This window comes from Saimiri boliviensis, chromosome 2 (genome assembly GCF_048565385.1).
Source record: "Saimiri boliviensis isolate mSaiBol1 chromosome 2, mSaiBol1.pri, whole genome shotgun sequence".
Taxonomy (NCBI): domain Eukaryota; kingdom Metazoa; phylum Chordata; class Mammalia; order Primates; family Cebidae; genus Saimiri; species Saimiri boliviensis.
The window spans coordinates 205,489,233-205,505,740 of NC_133450.1; the positions used below are offsets into that span (position 1 = coordinate 205,489,233).

Consider the following 16,508-nt stretch of genomic DNA (forward strand, 5'->3'; position numbering starts at 1 on the left):
ATCTGGGCCATTAGTGTATAAAGGGGCTTGGGTCTCATGCTTTTGGCTTCATGATTCAAATCTAATAGGCTAGAACAGAAATGTGGACGGGGATGAAGAAACGTGCAGAAATTCGCAGCATGTTTTAGTTTATTTCAGTCCTTCTCAAAAACATCTTGTATTTTGGAAAAAGCTTCCTAGAAGCCAGAGGCACCTGTGGCTTTATCCTGAAACTTTCTTGGATTAAGCTGTTTACCAAACTTTTTTCCCCATGATAGTATCAACTTTGAGATTCTCAAAGAAGACCTTCCATTCATGATTTTTTTGAAGACATATTCATGGTGTTATTAATTCACTGAAAATATTTACATCCTGATTGAAAATTATGCTTTTCAGTTTATTCATTTTTCTCTTTTTTAAATAATAGTTTTATTGAGATACTGTTCATGTGTCATAAAATTCACTCTTTTACAGTGTACAATTCAGTGGGTTTTGGTGTATTCACAGAGTTGTACAACCGTCACCATTACCTAATTTCAGAATCTTTTCATCATCACAGAAAGAAACCCCATACCCATTAACAGTCACTTTTTCCCTCCCCCTAGTTCCTGGCAACCACTAATCTACTTTCTGTCTATAGATTTTCCTATTCTATATGTTTCATGTAAGTGGAGTCACATATTATGTGGCCTTTTGTGACCACCCTTTACACTTAACATAAAGTTTTCAAGGTTAATCCATGTTGCAGCATTTCTTTCGATATTATATGACTATGCCATATTTTATTTTTTCTTTCATCAGTTAATGGATTTGGGTTGTGTTCATATTTTGGCTGTTATGAATAATGCTGCTGTGAATATTTGTGAACAGTTTTTTGTGTGGGTGTGTGTATTTATTTGGCTTGGGTAACTACCTAGGAGTGGAATTGCTGGGTCCTGTGGTAACTTTATATTTAACTTTTTGAGGAGCAGCCAAACTGTTTTCCCAAGCAGCTCCATCATTGGACAGCCTCACTAGTAATCTATAAAGGTTCTTATTGCTCTAGATTGTCACCAACACTTGTTATTTTTAATGTTTTAAAAAATAAATATCCTATTGGGTGTGTGAAGTAGTATCTTATTGGGGTTTTGATTTGTATTACCCTAATGACTAATAGTACTGAGCTTTCTTTTATGTGCTTGTTGGCCATTTGTATATTTTCTTTTGAGAAACATCTACTCAGATCTTTTGCCCATTTTAAAATTAGGTTGTCATCTTATTGGTGAGTTGGAGTTCTTTATGTATTCTGAATATGAGATCCTTATCAGATATATAATTTGCAAATATTTCCTCTCATCCCATGGGTTGTCTTTTTCTTTCTTTCTTTTAAAAAATATTTTAATGAATTAAACTTTGATCATTGAATAACAACATGGTTAATCTTGGCTAATCTCATCAGGAGACAAAATGTTACCTGTATTAGGCTGGTCAAAGTCTTTGTTCTAGGAAGTCTGACTCTTAGTATATATAGGATGTTAGGTACTGTAGTACCTTTTCACTTAAATTGTTGTGAATCTAATATTACTTTATTTATTTGTTTGACCTCTCCTGCCTTTTTTTTTTTTTTCCTTAAATAGGGTAGAATTCAGAATATATTTTGCTAAGTGGTACAGTGTACCCAGTTTGGTGAAGAGTATTAGTTGTGTTGCACACCTTTACGCTAACTTAGCCCTGCAAAGCAAGATGCAAGATGTTTCTGTATCTGCCTCGTGGATAGTAAATGAGGCACTGAGGTTCTCTACTAAACCATATGTGAATATATTAGTGCTTAATTATTTTGGGAAAGAAATTCAACCTGTTTGAAAAAAATAATTTTAATCCATTTATTGTTGCATATATTACGTTCTCTTAGGTTTCTTTTCTTCCCTCATGGAAACTGCACTTCTTACAATAGCTATAAACAGCAGGCATGGCCAAGGAGAGTACATAATATATACAGTCATACATTGTGATTTGGCTTTACTCTCAGAGGAGTATTGGTTTGGGTGGGAGGTGAACCTTTAAGAAAAACAGTATGAAGACTGGTCATGACAATTTTCTAAGGATAGTCCTCATGTTTTGATCCATTGTTCTCAGGAAGGATATCATATTGCTAAAGTGTCTTTAGCTTTAGAGAAATACTATTTGGACTGGAAACAACAGTGGGACAAATAAAAGTCAGACTCACATTTTTCTTTTGAGTGAAGCATATAAAGTTAACATTAAATTTACCTTTTGTTCTAGTACCTAATTAGGTTATATGTTCTAAAGTTTTATTTGTTTGTGTTTGCACGTTTGTTTATAGTAGATAATCTTTCTAAACATACATTTTAAAAAATTTAGAATCCAGCACATCTGAATGTATGTGAATGACTTTGTTACAGGTGGACCTTACACAGTTAATATGTAAAATATACTTGGTACTAAGCAAAGAAGAAAGGTTCTGAAAGACCTAGCTGAAAGCTAAGTCAGGCTCTTTTAAAATAGTTGTTCTGTACTGAGTATCAGATCATTGCAGAAATACTGTATATCTTTAGGTAATATTTTGAAAATAAATAATTTGACACATGACTATTGAGTTAGCCAGAAACAAATAGAAATTGTTCCATTTTGTTTGGTTTTACTATTGCCATTTAAATTTGATTTCCCTAGCGGAAAATCATCCTTACTTCTGTTCAGACCTGAACTCATAAAATTATAAAATGTTAATCAAGGTATAGATAAAATCATTAATTTTCATGTCACTCCTGCCATACCGTTGAATCCCAATCTTAGTAAACAACGAGTAAAGAGGCATATATTATTAGAAGAATTATTGACTACCTACTAGTAGCTTGGATTCCATTAATTTTTGAGGTTTTATGTAAATTTGGGGCATTTGTCATAATGACATTTAAATCTCTATTGTATCATGAGTTAGAGTTTTATGTGTATATTATATTTCTTCAGAATACTCACACATAGCTTCTTTTATGATTTTGTGCAAGTATCCATTTTATTAATCAGCTCTTTTCCCAAAAGTTCTATAGTAACAAGCAATCAATTTTTGCTTATTAGATTTGTATGTATATATATTTTTATTTTGAAAAAATATATATATTTGTCTTTTTCTAATAGATTCATGTGTTCTGTATATATTAGAAATAGTAACTCATAACTTGTCATGTATATTGGAAATACATTTCCCACTTTACCATTAGCTTTTAATTTTGTTGCTGACATTTTTTGAGGTATGAATTTTCTTAATTTTTATGAAGGCAATTCTTTCAACATCTGTCAATCAGTCTTTTCCTTTTCTGTCTTTGGTATTTTGCTTAGGAAGTCCTTTCCTTAGATATTTCTCTGTATTTCCCTCTTGCTCTGTGTTTTTTTGAAATGGAGTCTTGCTCTGTATCCCAGGCTGGAGTGCAGTGGTGTGATCTCGGCTCACCGCAACCTCTGCCTCCTGGGTTCAAGTAATTTTTCTGCCTCAGCCTCCCTAGTAGCTGGGTCTACAGGCATGTGCTACCATGCCTGGCTAATTTTTTTTTTTTTTTTTTTTAATATTTTCAGTAGAGATGGGGTTTCACCATATTGACCAGGCTGGCCTCAAACTCCTGACCTTGTGATCTGCACGCCTCAGCCTCCTAAAGTGCTGGGATTAGAGGCGTGAGCCACCGTGCCCAGCCCCCTTTTGTTCTTTTATGGTTTTCATTCTCTCCTCTTCTTCTCTTCCTTTCTTTTTTTAACATTTGACTTTACAATTAGAATATATTTTGGGGTAGAACCTCATGCTACTATTTTTGCAGGTAGTCAAATGTCTCAGCATCATTTGTTGAATAGTTCTCGTTCTCCACTGAATTGATTCATGTACCATGTTTTTGTTTATTATTGGGTCTCTTTCTTGTTTTTGTTTCTGTTTTCATTGATCTCTTTATTTTTTTCTTCTCATTTTTACTGTTTGAGTATTTATTTGTATAAATTTATGGTGATTATATTTTATACAAAAATGCATTCAGAAAGAAAGAGAAATGGAGTCTAAATCATTTAGTATGCTTTTTGAAAAATTACTCATGTAATACTGAGTTCAGTGAGCTTTTAAAAATTGATTAAGGTATATGTTACTGCCAGTTATCTGGTCTATGTTGACGCAATAGATAATGGTTTCTCTTGTCAGAAGCAAAAAATCTGAGTTAAAATAAGTTACAGGAGAGAATTAACTGCCTTATAGTCCAAAGACACATTTCAAACCAGCTTTCACCCAGGCTTCAGACAGCATCAAGTTTCCCTCTTGCCATTTGCCACCTTGGCTTTCCTCCCTATTAGATTCACCTGTTATACTTGATCCCTGCATGGACCTAAGGTGATTATGCTGCCAGTTTCTTGTCTAGCAGTAGACAGAATCTGTGTCACAGCATTCCCAGTATCCCCTAAGCTAGTCTCTAGGGCATCAGGCCCCCCACCCTGGAAATGGTATTGAGACCAGGCCTAAACAAACTGCATAGCTGAGTGTGGGTGTGAGGTGGAAGTATTCTTCCAAGAACATTCTAGGTACTATGCTTGAGAGGGGTAGTAAACCAGAAATTTCTACTACTGTTTATGGGAGGTTTGTTTTCTTTTGAGCATTTAGTTTTTTTAACGTGGTCAGATAGGAAGAGTTGTTATGTGTTTTATTTAAAGACAGGATACGTTGGAAAAGTGTTCTAATATAAGTGTGGAAATATGTATAAGTATGTATGTTTGTGTATATGTACACATACATGCACATACATACATAGACACATAATTATTTTATGTATTCCATGAAAATTATATGCCTCTTGTTACAAGAAGAAACAAGACTAGCTGGACACAGTGGCTCACGCCTGTAATCCCAACACTTTGGGAGGCCAAGGCGGGCCAATCACCAGAGGTCAGAAGTTCAAGACCAGCCTGGCAAACATGGTGAAACTCCATCTCTACTAAAAATAGAAAAATTAGCCAGGCGTGGTGGTGGGTGCCTGTAGTCCCAGCTACTCGGGAGGATGAGGCAGGAGAATTGCCTGAACCTGGGAGGCAGAGGTTGCCGTGAGCCAGGACCTTTAATCTGCCTCTTCTGGCCTTGTGACCTTAGCTAAGTCATTTTACTTCTCTGAAACTCAGTTCCCTCATTTGTAAAGTAATGATAATGTCTGCCTGTCAGGGTTGTTGTGAGGACCAATTGCAAAAATTTGGTAAAGCACTAAAGAGAGTACCTGAGAGAGTACCTGACATATGATAAACATTCAATAAATGGATAATAGCCACTTTTATCAATATTTTTATTTTCATCATTGTCATCATCATCATCATGATCATCATCATTAGATTGTGCTCAGTATTCTTTGAGAAGTGAAGTAGATTTTGATTTCATGTAGTTACACCCATCTGTCTACTAAAATACGGTCTGTGGACCAGTATCACCGCCAGCATTACCTGGGAGCACATTAGAAATGCAGTCTCAGGAGGCCACCAGGAAAGACCAAAAGGCTGTGGCTGCCCAGCCTCCCCTAAGCTCTTGGTTCACAGGGCCAGTTCTGGGTGCAGGAGCGGGGATTAATATGAAAAGTCTAGAGCCTTATTTCTCTCTCATCCAGGAAGCAAACCTTGGAACTGATCTTTGATCTTTTCCAGGTACAGGAAATCATACACTAAAGGGGAAGGGAAGGAACATTGAACCCTGCTCACGTGCCTGATACCTTTAAATAGTAGTTATCCCATTTAACCTCTGCAACAATCCTGTTAGGAACTGGAGGGCTGAGATCTCAGAGAACGTGCAGCCACCCAAGAACAGCACCAAGATGAGGTGAAGAGACTCACTGGAAGCCTTGGCTTCCTTGGTCATGTCTGAAATCAGACAAGACTCAACCCTCCCTGACATGCTAGTCCTGGGGGATGCATCCATCCCACCTCTCATTGCCACCTTTCCCCACTGTCAGTGCCACATACCCGTGAATGCAAACTCACTGCAGTTGAGCAGCCCTATTATGTCATTAGGGAAACTTCACCGGTCTAGCCCTGGGAAGGCGTAGGCACTGGCTTCAAGTCTACAGACAGTATCAGGCTTAGGAAAAGAAGGGCATGGCAGTCACACTGTCACATTTTTTGCTCATTACTTGAGTAGTAAAGAGTTGGGATAGCACAACAGGTGACTCTAGTCAATAGTAACTTAATTGTACATTTTTAAATGACAAGAGTATAATTGGATTGTAACAAAGGATAAATGATTGAGGGGCTGGATACCCCATTCTCCATGATGTGCTTATTACACATTGCATGCCTGTATCAAAACATCTCAGTGTACCCCACAAATATATACACCTATTATGTACTCACAAAAATTAAAAATTAAAATATTTTTTAAAAAGTTGTTAGACCAAGGTACCAAGAGAAAGCAGAGAGAGTGGAATATGAATGGCAGTAAGAGTGACTTATTCTTACCTGCTCAATGATTCAGTAGCTCAGGGGTATATAGGCATCTCTGAAGACCTAAGCCATGTCTCGGGGCACTTTCGGATCTCATTGGCCATCCACACATGGGATCTAGAGGACAAAGGGACTCTAATAGACAAGTGACTCCTTTAGAGGGTCAGATAGAGTGGCATATCCAAAGAACAACTCTTATTTCAACTAAAGGGAGAAACAGCAATAGCCCTGAAAAAAACAAAAAAGGAATCCATAACCAAAGATGACAGCTTCTGTGGAATGAGTTCCCATGCTTCCTATGAAGGGTGGAGGGAAGGATTCAGTGACATGGGACAAGGCTGTCACTGAAGGGGCACATATAGTATTGTCTGGCATTGGCAGGTACTTCGTTACATGTTTATTGAATAGCCAAGATTGTGCCACTGTGCTCCAGCCTGGGCAACAGAGTGAGACTCCATCTCAAATAAAAAGAAAGAAAAAAGAAAATCAGTATCTCAGGCTCCATCCCACACCCACAAAATCAGAATCTGCATTTTAAAAGATCTCCAGGTGACTTTGTATGTGTATTAGAGCTTGAGAAGCAGTGATCTAGGAAATTCAGGATTACCAGCCACATTGTCATTTCATCTGGCCATCCAGTAACGTTGAGCACTCTTCCCATCTAGGTGAGGGAATTCCTTCCTTTGTGTATCTGTACCTCCCCATAAGAGAAGCCAGAAACTTGCTTTCCAAGTTTACATTTCAGCAAGGGCAGTCCTGTGACCTTAGGCTTTGCCAGTCAAATGCATCCATACCAGATTGGGGGAGTCGGGGCGATGCAAATTAAAACAACAAGGTACCATCTTACTCCCATCAGAAAGGCAAAAAGCATTAATTTTAACTATACCAAGTGTTATTGAAGGTATGAGAAAATGGGGACATGCTGGTGGAAATGTAAATTGGTACAACTACTTTGGAGAACAACTTACAATATCTGATAAAGTTTAAAGTGTGTGTATCATACAACCTTGGAATTCAATTTTTAAATGCCTGTCTTAAAGAGACTTCCTCATAGTATGTAAAAGGAAATATGTTCAGGGGTCTACAGTGCAACTTTTTGATAACAGGAGAAAAATATCAGTTAACAACCTTAGTGTCTATCAGTAGAGAAGTAGAGGCCATACCTGGTGGCTCACACCTGTAATCCCAGCACTTTGGGAGGCTGAGGTGGGTGGATCACGAGGTCAAAAGATTGAGATCATCCTGGCCAACATGGCGAAACCACATCTCCGCTAAAAATACAAAAATTATCTGGGCATGATGGCGCGTGCCTGTAATCCCAGCTACTCGGGAGGCTGAGGCAGGAAAATTGCTTGAACCTGGGAGGCGGAGTTTGGTTGCGGTGAGCCGAGATGTAATAAAGAGAAGTAGATAAATACATTGTGATATAGTTTTCAGTGGAATAGATGAATTGGTCAGATGCACATTTATTAATGTGAATAAATCTTAGAAGACAAAGTTGCAGAATATAATTGTATATTAGAATACCATACCTTTTTAAAGCACATGAACATTACTATGTAATGTGTGTTACAGACAGACACACATACTTAAACATGGACTGGAAAGAGACACTCCAGATACAAGATAGTGGATTTCTTTGAGGAGGGGGTGATGAAAACAGGTACATGGGAAACCTGAACTATATCTGTAATTTTAAAAAATATGTATGTAACATAATATAACAAAATGTGAATATCTATTAAATCTGAGTGGTAGGCACTCAGCACTCTGTGAGGTTGAGGTGGGAGGATCACTTGAGCCCAGGAGTTTAAGTCGCAGTGAGCTATGATTATGCCAATGCACACCAAGACCCAGTCTCTTAAAAAAAAAATCTGATGGGAACATGAGTTTATGTTAGCAGGAGGCAACCTTAGCACAGTGCTTCAGGGTGGAACTTGACACACAGCAGCCTTGGTTCATATCCCAGCTCTGCCTCCTTCTTTTCTGGGTGACTTTGGCAAGTTACTTAACCTTTCTGTGGCTTAGTTTTCTCATCTGTAAGATAAAGATGATAATATATCAATTCAATCCTATAGAATTGATATATAGATTAAATTGATCTATATGAAGCCCTCTGGTTCATGGTAAACATACTCTAGCTGGTGTTATTCTGTGTACTTTTCTGAATGTTTTAAAATGTGATTACTTTTAAAATATAGATCATGAAGCATAAATAAAATTATGGAATATTTACAAAGGCATTGTAACATTATTGCTGTTACTGAATGTGGAGTATTTTTGTTAGAAAGCAAATGTTTCTACCACTGTTTTCTAATGTATTTGTTTATGGACAAGGAATTTGAGAATTATCCTCACAAATTTTAACACTGTGGGTTTTCTCCTTATGATTGTGATGGATGCTATCATGGGAAAGTCTTTTTTAAAGCTCTTTCGTTGGAATAAATAAAAAACACAAAAATAAAATGTCTATTATGTATGTAGTACTTTTATTCCAGGATCAACATTGCCTGAGTTCCACAAAGTGGGAGTTCATTTCCTGTATTTTACTGATGGAAATGATGCACAAAAAAAGTAGATGACTTGGTTGAAGTTATGCTGGGTGGGAGGGAACCTGGCTGCCTACTCGTGAACTGAGAGGGAAGGGTTGGCTCTCCGGACCGTGCTCCCTGCCCCTGTCTTTGCCTGCGTTGGTGCAGGAGTAGTCTACACTGCCGACTGCTTCCCCTTCCTCTCCTTGTATGTCACATCATGCCGATCGCTTATCCAAAGTTGAGACTGCTGGATTATATCCTGAAGAGGCCATTTATTTTAAAAATGAGAATCATTTTTAAAGAACCTAGAGTTTAACAGAAGGATCGACTGTATCGGGAGCAGAGACACATCTCTTATTAGTCTTTTTTTTGTTAAGTATCTGCACAAGTCATTTGCCATTCAGTTTATCAAACCTGTTTTCAGGATCAATGGTGTGACAAGCACTGTGCTAGGCTGGTGAAGACTATCAAATTTTCTGCCTCCAGGATATCATTGTCTATGAAGGAGGCAGACAAACCAACAACTTCAAGTGTGTAAAAAGGAGGTATATAAAATATAGCTGAAGATATGTAAAGAGTGGCTGACTCAGCCTCAGGGAACACACGGAAGGGTATTTCAGGTAGACAGAATAACATGAGCAAAGATGTTAGAGAAGCGAGGAGTTGATTGTGGCTTGGGAATATATCTCAGTAGACCCGGAAGAGTTGCTGCAGGAAAGATGGGCTGGAAAGCCACCTGTGAAAGGCTGTGCATATCACAGTCTGCATGGGGCACAGAGGGACACAGTTAATTATCTTAGAAGGTCACACTGATAGTATTGGGGAAGTAGAGGCTGGGACAGGAGGGCTGTTTCTTAGGGTGACAGTAATCCAGGTGGGAGATGGCTGTAAGTGCTCATGTGAGACAACAGTGAAGGCGTTGGAGAGGAGGAGGCAGAATTGGGTGTTTTAGGAGTTAAAATATAGAACATGGTGACCTGTGTGTGTTTGTGTTTGGCCTCTTAGACTCTTTGTTGTCACCCACATATTCCCTGTCCAAACACAACACTGTTTTAAGTAACACGAAAAGGTTTTTAGGGCACAAAGATGTGCAGTGAAGTCATAATGTTAAGTCCTTTATATGTACGATAAAGCAATTTGAAGAGTTGTGAAGCATGTGATAACCATCCATTCATCCAACAAATACCCACTGGAAGCCTACCAAGTGCCACGTTCAGGTTAGGTACTTCTGATTCAGCAGCAAACGGCAAAAACGTGCTTCCTGTTCTCATGCTGCCTACATTCTAGTAAGAGAAGGAGATCTCAAACACTCCCAGTTTAAAAACAAAACTGTTTTAAATTATTTCCTGAACCAAGATGTTGTTAATCCAATTGTGAATGACTTTGTAAGACTAAATTGGTTGCCTTTAGATAACACATTTATCAAGACGGTTTCTAGGATGATGTATGAATAACAGTGGTTAAATGAACAGTTAAGCTGCTATGATAAATGAGAGGCAAGTCTTTCTTAGGTGGAAATTAAAAGTGCAGAGGCTAACCCATTCCATGTCATAATTTATTCAAAATACTTTCTACTCAGCTGAAAATAACAAGCCTGGCTGTATTGAAATTGTAATATTGCTTATTTTTGTGGACTAGTGACCTTCTTTAAGAACTAGACATATAATTGTTTACTAGTATCTGAAAGGCAAAAGTAGAAAATCAAGCTGATTGCTCTGTGTTGTACAAATGCATAGTTTTCTGAGATACTATGTTTCAACAGCTTTTCAGAATGCTTGCAAATACTTTTTTAGTATCATTTGTGTTAGTATTTCACACACAAAAAAATCTCAGTTTGCTTTTTATTTCTTCAAGGGCATTTTCATATTCTACTATAGTTTTTAAACTACATTATTTAGATGTATTTAAAGTTTACCTGTGTATGATTGAGACTTCCAGATATGCAAAATGTACCCAATTGCAGCAAACTAGCAAATAAGCTGTACACCTCAGAATATAATTTCCTTTCAACGAATTGGATTTGACTTAAGACTCCGAGGAAGCCAGGAACCACTTCAGAACTGAAGAGATTTTGACCTTTCTAGCTTGGTATCTATTCCTTGAGGTCTGAAAAGATGAAATAATGTACAACCTCAGGGCAGACAAGTCAGTGTCAGGGCACTGAGGCCTTAGCTCCAGCATCCCATTAATTCAAATGTTATTCCTGTGTCTGTTTTCATTAGCAAAGCAGCAGCTTCCTTCTCCCCACAGGTAGAGCTACCTGCCCATCTTGGGTCTCAGCAGGAGAGGGCAGAATGCAGGTGATCCACTTCATTTTAGGTCCAGGAATAGGTTCTCTTTCAATATAGATCTTATTTATGTAACTAATGACTTGTGTATCCAAAGGAATGTATTGGAACTACAAGTATTTTTATTTTATTATTATATTTTTTTCAGATGGAGTCTCTCTGTCACCCAGGCTGGAGTGCAGTGACGCCATCTTGACTCACTGCAACCCCTGCCTTCCAAGTTCAAGCGATTCTCATACCTCAGCCTCCTAAGTAGCTGGGATTGCAGGCATGCACCACAATGCTGGGCTAATTTTTGTATTTTTAGTAGAGACAGGGTTGGCCAGGCTGCTCTCGAACTCCTGACCTCAAGTGATTCCACCCACTTCAGCCTCCCAAAATGCTGGGATTACAGGCATGAGCAAGCGCACCTGGCCTAGAAGTATTTTTAGAGCATGGCAGAAATGAAAAAATATGGTTTATGACTTCAAGGCAATTTTAAGCTTTAGGTGAGAACAGTGATCAGATTTATAATCAGGTAAATCTGATGTAGTGATATACGTTAGTTGACTTATTGACTGTTATAATACACATATCAGTATGCTTTTTTAGTACTGCCTTAAAATCTATAGGATTGCTTTCTTAGACCCAAAGAAAGCATTTTTATTGCTTTTTTCAGTTTTATTTATTTTTGTCATGGTAATACCTGTATGTGGCAATCAATAAAATAATATTCTTGAATGGTACTAATGTCTCACCTTGGTTTTCACCCCCCAATGCCAGCTCTTTAAAAGAAACTTTTTGTTTTCAGTTCTTAAAAGTCTGAACAAATGCATATACCTCTGTTTCTTGATTTAATCAACTTAGTAAAATATCCATAGCCTCTTTGTTACGAAACATGAGGATTTAACTCATTTTCATTAACTTTCCAATTTGATTGTTGGGTTATTAAAATACACAAGCAATAGAAGAAATTAAAATAATGAAAGAGGAAATAAATATATTTTCTCCACCTAAGGATGAGGATATTAGGGATATTAGTGTCCCTATTTTTTCCACTGTTCTCTCCTCCCTGCTTCTCACAATCTTCTTACCGTCACAAGTTTGTCAATATTTTTACTTTCTTTTGTTTCCATTACTAAGTCTTTTCTCCTTTATCCATAGGTTGATTCTAAATATTCTGAACCAGCAACACCTTTTATTTTGACAGTGTAAATATTGTTCATAGCTATACATATTCTAAGATTGCATTTCTTTTCATCCCTGAATTTCACAAGCTCTGGTGCACTCAGAAAAGAATGTTTCTAAGGGTTGTTGGGTAGATAAATGACTTAATCCACGTAAAGGGCTTAGAACAATTTCTGGTACAGAGAATAGTCTTCAATAAGCTTGTCCCAGCATTATTATTAGTACTGTATTTCATTGCATCTGAAATGTCACCGACTGTAAGCATTATCATTATTTTATGTTCCACAAGAAAGAAAAGCATGCTACCGATTAAACTATATTCCCCAGGAATTGTGAGACAGATTTCAGAGTTATTAAAATGTGCAGAAGTGTATCTTAGAATCAGTGAAATATATTCTTGTTTTGTTATTGTGTGTGTGTGTGTGTGTGTGTGTGTGTGTGTGTGTGTATGTGCGTATGTGTATGTTCTCCTAAAGCTTTTGGTAGCCTTTCTTAACAAGAGAGCAATGTGCCTTCACAGTATCTGTTTGGTGCCCATGAGATTTCCATGCTAGTTTCCTGCTACAGTTGAGACTGGTTGATTTACCTTAAACCTAAGTTAATCCCCCACCCTGAGGTTTCCCCTGGGTTGATCCACTGTTCTCTGGATTTCATGTTCACTCCATTTTTCCCCTCGTTTTGGTGGAATCCATCAAATAATTTCCCAAGAAGGGGTTGGTAGGAAGTAAATTTTGGAGTCCTTAAATGAAAATTTCTTTCCTCTAATGTGACTTAAAAAAAAATACAGATGAGGTCTCAGTCTTACTATGTTGCCTAGGCTGGTTTTAAACTCTTAGACTCCAGCAGTTCTCCCACCTCAGTCTCCCAGAGTGCTAGGATTACAGGCATGAGCCACCATGCCCAGCTCTCTGATATGATTGAAAGACATGCTCAATAATTACTCCTTTTGCAAGGGTTATAGCTATAAAAACTCTCGAATCTCTTTGATAATTTTAATTACAATTTTTTAAAAAGTGATCATCTGTTCTTGAGTGATCTTTTCCTTCAGATTTCCTTTTCTTTTTCCCTCATTTTTCTCCGATTCTGCCAGTTTGCTTCTGATGCCTTGTGTACTTGTTTGTTCATATTTAAGAATGCAGGACAGAAATTTAGTGTGGTTTTCTGCTGCAGTTGTGTAAATAGGTTTATGTCCCACTAGTCCTGAAAGTAGGATGGGGATATGTTGATTGGCAGGGCTCCCTTTCTAGAGCAGGTAGAGAGCTGGCACTTGGCCAGCAGGTCTCCAGTGACAGGGCTCAGATACCAGTACCCAAGTTAGAGGTCTTTGCTCTCCCATGTGATGGGTACCATTTCCGTAGCAAAGTTCTTTCTATTTTTTTTCTGGAAAGGTGCTGGGGTAGGATAGTGGGGAGTAGGATGTACTGGCTGGTACAGCCATTATAAATTTTTTTAATTTTTTTTTGAGACGGAGTTTTGCTCTGGTTACCCAGGCTGGAGTGCAATGGCGCGATCTCGACTCACCGCAACCTCCACCTCCTGGGTTCAGGCAATTCTCCTGCCTCAGCCTCCTGAGTAGCTGGGATTACAGGCACGTGCCACCATGCCCAGCTAATTTTTCTGTATTTTTAATAGAGACGGGGTTTCACCATGTTGAGCAGGATGGTCTCGATCTCTTGACCTCGTGATCCACCCGCCTCGGCCTCCCAAAGTGCTGGGATTACAGGCTTGAGCCCACCGTGCCCGGCTTATAAATTTTTTATTAGTCTCCTGATTTCAGATCCACTTGTTACTGTCACCCTCTCTTACTGGTTGTCCCTAAGCCTGGAGCCTTTCCAAGTTTCCAACAGATGATTGGCTTCCACCTTAGATGCAGCCCCACATGGTGTGATCTAGTCCCTCTTACTGTCATGTGCAGTCCCCTGACCCTCGGCATCACCTGAGGGCTTGCTTAAAATGCAGAATTCCAGGCCCCAGGAGACCTACTGAATCAAAATCTGCATTTTAATAAGGTCCCTGAATGATTTTATTCACTTTAAGATTTGAGAACAGTTCAAGACTACAGTTTCATTGCTGTATCTTAATTTTTAACTCATGATATCAATTCTCTCTTCTCCAAAGCTTTGTTAGAATCCTCGTTAGGTGACAACTCCTGACCCATCAGCCTCCGGACACCCTTCTTTTTTTTATGAGATAGAGTGTCACTCTTGTCGCCCAGTCTGGAATGCAGTGGCACAATCTCGGCTTACTGCAATCTCTGCCTCCTAGGTTCAAGTGATTCTCCTGCCTCAGCCTGCTGAGCAGCTGGGATTACAGGTGCCTGCCAACACACTCAGCTAATTTTTGTATTTTTAGTAGAGACAGGGTTTTACCATGTTGGCCAGGCCGATCTCAAACTCCTGACCTTAGGTGATCCACCCGCCTCGGCCTCCCGAAGTGCTGGGATTATAGGCCTGAGCTATCACACCTGGCCCGGACACCATTCTCGAACCTTTTGCTAATCAGATCTCAGAACATTTCTGGGCAGTAGTTACTGAGTATGGAGGTGGGGGCCAACATAATGATGGAACATTGAATTCTGAAACATGTAGTTGGTCCCAGTGAATAAAGTTCAGGCATTTTCTCTTACAGCAAAATTTCATAATTAAATTGTGTATAATGTGATTGACTGATTAAGGAAGTTGATATGTCTAATGCAGATTACCATTAATTATAATTCACCCTACTGTCACCCCGAGACCCAGCTTCTCTGGGAGCCTTTGGGCTTTGTGTGTTATAATTTTGAAGGTGACAGGAATATGTAAGAACTCTGCTTTGTTACTGATGGTGGTGATAAGGAAAAGAAGGGCTATAACTCATCAGCAAACTCTAAATGCATTGAAATGCTGGATTTATGTGGTGATGGTTTAGCTTTTATGACTATATACTTAAAGCAATAAAAACAACTTTTTCTCTTGGAATTCATATAGGAAAAAATCATTTTGCTCTTATATATTTAAAACTAACTTTAATTCCTCTTATTTTTTATAGAAATATTCTTTTTAATTCAATATTTGTTAAGTTGTTTTTCTTTAAGGTATGTAACTGTTATGTTAGACTACATATTGCTCTTAAAAAGTTGCCGGATGCAGTGGCTCAAGCCTGTAATCCCAGCACTTTGGGAGGCCGAGGCGGGTGGATCACAAGGTCAAGAGATCGAGACCATCCTGGTCAACATGGTGAAACCCCATCTCTACTAAAAATACAAAAATTAGCTGGGCATGGTGGTGCACGCCTGTAGTCCCAGCTACTAGGGAGGCTGAGGCAGGAGAATTGCTTGAACCCAGGAGGCGGAGGTTGCGGTGAGTCGAGATCGCGCCATTGCACTCCAGCCTGGGTAACAAGAGCGAAACCCCGTCTCAAAAAAAAAAAAAAAAGGTAGTATGAGGACAGGTGTGGTGGCTCCTGCCTGTAATCCCAGCACTTTGGGATTCTGAGACTGGAGGATCACTTGAGCCCAGGAGTTTGAGACCAGCCCTGGCAACATAGAGAGACCTTGTCTCCATCTCAAAAAAGAAAAGAAAACAAAATTTGCAGTGTGTGGTAGTGCATACCTGTGATCCCAGCTACTTTGGAGGCTGAGGTGGGAAGATTTTCTGAACTCAGGAGGTTGAAGCTGCAGTGAGCTCAGATCATACCACCGCACTCCAGCCTGGGCAACAGAGGGAGACCCTGTCTAAAAAAAAGAAGCAGTATATTAGTTAAGCATAGAATTTAGGTCAAGACTGCTTGGCTTTAACACTTCTACCTGTGTACTTTGGGCAAATTATTTAAGCTTTCTGGTCCTCAGTTTCGTCATCTGTAAAATAAGCAAAGTCATAGTATGTTTTAATAGGGTCATTGTAAGGAACAAGTTAATAAAAGTAAAGCACTTAGAAATGCCTGTACATAGTCAGTGATCAATAACTATTAGCTGCTGATAACATAAGTTGGAAGTGCTTTGATAGCAAAGCAGGGTGGGAATTGTAGTTTTTATTTGTCATCCTGGTTCAGGGTTTTAAAATAAAACAGTATGATAACTTTAGTAGAAGAGAGATAGCCTGGATGAGATAGTGCTAAAACC

At 38.7% G+C, this 16,508-nt stretch overlaps 1 protein-coding gene across 4 annotated transcripts in view; it reads left to right on the forward strand.

Moving 5' to 3' along the window:
• The window catches only part of KIAA1958 (KIAA1958 ortholog), a 213,834-nt gene that overhangs the window by 85,234 nt on the left and 112,092 nt on the right, over nucleotides 1-16,508 (forward strand). The window lies entirely within an intron of this gene.